Here is a 4,184-nt window from a genome sequence, read left to right as displayed (position 1 = left end):
TTAGCTGTTTTTTCATCTTGAGTCATACGTTGAACTGCTCCAGGTTAATAAAACACCATTAACAGGTAGAATCACTGAGGTAACATAATGAACAACCTGTGGGGGTAGATGAGTTCAAATAACTTCATAATTCCTCTGTTATTCATCTATAAACCCTGTAAATCACTTTTTCTTTCAGCTGTTCCCTTTACAGGGGTCACCACAGCGAGTCATCCTCCTCCATCTAACTCTGTCTTCTGCGTCCTCTGTCCTCACTCCAACTCCCTCCATGTCCTCTCTAACTGCATCCATATATCTCCTCTTTTTCTTTTTCTTGGCAGCTGCATCTCTAACATCCTTCTACCAATATACCCACTGTCCCCCCTCTCCAGATGTCCAAACCATCTCAGTCTGGACTCTCTAACTTTATCTCCCAGTCGTTCAACCTGTGCTGTACCTCTGATGACCTCATTCCTAATCCTATCCATTCTTGTCCCTCCCAAGGAGAACCTCAACATCTTCAACTCTGTCACTTCCAGTTCTGTCTCCTGTCTTTTTGTTAGTTCCACTGTCTCCAAACCATACAACCAGTCAATACAAGTCTCTCCCTCCTTAGTGTCCAGCCACTTGTACTCATCATACACCTTCTGTTATCCATTTGCTACCTCCTCCTTGTCCTATGTTGCATCTTCCTGTCTACTCTCTTCAGTCCTCTTGCTGACCCATTTCTTCCTGGCTAACCTCTTCTTCTGGCTAACTTCTTGTACTTCCCAATTCCACCACCAGGTTTCCTTATCATCTTTTCTCTGTCCAGATGACACACCAAGTACCTTCCTACCCATCCCTCTAAACACTTTGGCTGTAGTAGCACAGTCATCTGGAAGCTCTTTTTTACCACCAGGCAGCTTCTGGATGAGCAGCTCGGTGGACTTCTGGTAGTGGTGGATCTCCCTGAGAGCCACAGTACCGATCCTGTAGAGGTGAGGCTTCTTCACTCAGCTGGTAGCCGAGGCGCTCCAGTGGGCGGCTTTGGTGGCCAGCTGCTTCCTGGGAGCTTTACCTCCGGGGGATTTACGGGTGGTCTGCTTGGTTCTGGCCATGAATGGACTTCAGGGTTCTTCACATTCAACACTGAAGAGTAAAAGATGTTAATCAGCTGCTCATGATTGTGAAAAAAGCCACCTTGTTGTTATGGTTACGCATCATAACAAGATGTCCAAAAGTAAAAGGTTTCAGTAAAAAAATACTTGTAGCTGCACAGCATCCAATATCAGAGGAAATAATCTTTCAAAAAAAGTGATTTACAAGTAGAAAAAGGAGGAATTAAAATGTTCAAAAGCAATATCTCAGAATAAATGTAACAGAGCTACTCCAACATGCAGCTACCTTGAGCGGCGCAATTCTAGAAATAATAACTAATTAATAGAATTAATAGCTCTTTTCTGAACTCCTCACAACATTCTTCCTTCCTCAACTTACACCATTTGGTCTTCTTCTCTGCCTTTACTCTTTTCGTCTCTCTGTGGCCCTGTGATGAACTGGCGACCTGTGCAGGGGTGACTGTTGGAGGCAGGCACCAGCTGTGACCCAGACCAGGATCAAGCAGGCACAGAAGATGGATGGAAATGCTGAGGAACCTGACCTCCAAACAAGTGACACATCAATGATCTGCGTCTAAAACATAAAGGGCAATACAACAAATAAGACACAATAACAAAGTAAAGGCCTTGCATTTGCTTTAAGGGAATGCATGTCACCTGCTACCTTACGTTTCAGGGTTTTAGTCTAAGATCATCTTATGTTGAGAAATGTCTGTGTTGTAGCTGTTTTGGTCAAACCTCGAAAATAACTTTATCTCAGAATATGTGTTGTGAGCAACTGTCAGCTACTGTGTAACCCAGAACAGAAAACGTCTGTCAAAGCACTTGCGCTATTTTATTTAAAGAATAAGCAAAACTTTTATTTTGAAAAGAGGAAGTGTAAGTATCTCTTTCTAGCGTTATTTCCGGTTGAACAGGAAGTGCGATCTTTTTCTTTCTAACTTGACGCCGAATTCGCTCTGCTGCACTTTGAAAATGGAAAGAGGTCGGTTATGGACGCCTGGTGCTAAACTTTGTCATTTTGGTGAGTTTAAGGCAGAAAAACATTTTAAACAAGTAACTGCACTTTTCAGAAGCTAATTTGGAATATCTGTTATGTTAAGTCGAAGAGAGCACGAGGTAGAGAAACCGTGTGGCTGTCCATTGCCGTGTCCATATTGAAACTTCATCTTGGTGAGTTGAGACATGTGCTTGTGGAAGAAAGCATGCTACAATTAGCATTGGGCTAGCGCTAAATGGCGGTTGGATTTATTTCTGTTTAAATGTCTAAAATTGTTATTTCTGTTAAGATATGATTTCACCTAATAATATTTAAGTTCTTTTTGTACTATTTTTTAGTTGAACCTACTGATTAATGCTGTTAAATGTATCTTTTATTGGTTATAAAACGGAAGTTACTTCTGTAATGATAAACCGGAATGGGTTTTACTGGTACAGAAGATGACTAAGGTAGAATATTGGAGCTAACCAGATTAAATGCTCCTGGGTAAAGTGATAGGTGAATTGTAATTCATGTTATGATTTACATAAGTTTAATTGATTATTGAATCGATTAAAAATAGTAATCATAATTTTATGGTTAAAAGAGAATTTCATTTATTTGTTTCATGTGATTAAAATTAATTTCATGTACTACTAAGGATATTTTGAGTTAAAAGAAACATGCATGTAAAGTATTACTGTGGTAATATGAAACTTGAAGATAAAAACTAAGCTATAGCTGTATGAATGGATAAGGGAAAAGGATTGTTTAGCTGTATACAATAATATAATTATTGTGTGTAGGCTAGGTTTCTTTTGGTGATTAAGAAGCTGGATCGGATTCCTGGATTCTCTCCGGACGGAGATGGCGAGCCTGTGCCCAAAGGAAAACTGAACATCTGTTGAAGAACCTCATTCTTCTCTCCAGTTGTGAACATCCATGTGGTAACAATACGACCACTGAACAGAAAGAAAGAGCTGAACTTAAGAACATGTTTTGACTTGACCGACGACTATAAAGACAAACTGAGATTCTGAGCTCAATTGGACTGGGGTTTTGATTTTGATATGCCGGCTTGTGGTTATTGTTTTGGTTGAACTGTGTTGTTGACTTGTTATTCTATATTATTTTTTTCTACATAATAATAAGAATTTTTGCTCATTTCTGCCTCCAGTCAATTCATTTTGCATTTACATTAGTTTCTATTGTAATCCTGCCGAACCTAGCAACTGGTCTATAACTTTTGAGTTATTTTAAATTATTTACTGAGTCAGAGGTTACAATTACTTATGTGTTGGTCTTTACTCACTTTNAAAAAAAAAAAAAAAATAGCAGCCTGAGTACACTCCAAACGTTAGGAGATACTGTTGCAGAAACTGGGGTGTTGAGGTCGAAGGTTGAAGGTTAATGTCTGCTGGCACTCCACGTCCCTCCTCCTGAGACATCTGAACTCTCCTGTGTTTGCACTCTGAGGCCAGGAGAACTCCACAGCGGAGATGACCTTTGACCACACATTCATATGTTCATCATCTGTTTCTTGTTTCTCTGATTTAAGATATCAGGATACAAGATGTGCGCATAAAAATATATCTAATTAAAAGCGTAGCATTCCTTTAGGGAATACATGCCTTTCATGCCGGAGTTTTAAACTGAAATAATCTTATGTTGAGAAATGACTTGTAGTTGTTTTGGTCAAACTTTGAACAATGTCATCTATGATCTGATGCAATATTGCCAGATGTCACACTCAAAGTATGTTTTAAAAATTACTCTCAGCTACTACCAAATCAAATTTTAGCTTAGTATGTGTAAAACTGATCGAGCTATAGTCACTTTGTTTTGGCTAATTCTGATTTTCTGTGGGAGCGTTTTTGAATTGGGTTGACTCCAAAAATGAATCAGTTGTAGAGGTACTTCCAATGATTACTTCATGAGAGTTTTACTGAAATAAGTCCAGTGGATTCTGAGATATTTTGCTAACAGACAAACAAAGTTGACTTCAATACTTAATGCCAATGTTTTGGTCAAAGATGTTGCACAATGAAATCAGCTTGGAGTTTTAGCTCAGTATCTGTAATATTGGCTGAGTTAGAGCCATTTTTGTGTGTGTGTGAGGGGGGAGG

The 4,184-nt window shown here is 39.2% G+C and overlaps 1 long non-coding RNA gene across 1 annotated transcript; it reads left to right on the top strand.

Annotated features, from left to right (window-relative positions):
- Positions 1-1,871: 1,871 nt before the first annotated feature.
- On the top strand, positions 1,872-3,223 carry LOC108250230. The gene is made up of 2 exons (XR_003038405.2): positions 1,872-2,252; positions 2,865-3,223. It is a non-coding gene; the product is annotated as an uncharacterized LOC108250230 (long non-coding RNA).
- Positions 3,224-4,184: the final 961 nt, after the last annotated feature.

This window comes from Kryptolebias marmoratus, linkage group LG13 (assembly GCF_001649575.2).
Source record: "Kryptolebias marmoratus isolate JLee-2015 linkage group LG13, ASM164957v2, whole genome shotgun sequence".
Classification (NCBI taxonomy): Eukaryota; Metazoa; Chordata; class Actinopteri; order Cyprinodontiformes; family Rivulidae; genus Kryptolebias; species Kryptolebias marmoratus.
Note: the sequence above shows the minus strand (reverse complement) of the source record. Positions and strands in the feature narration are given on the sequence as shown.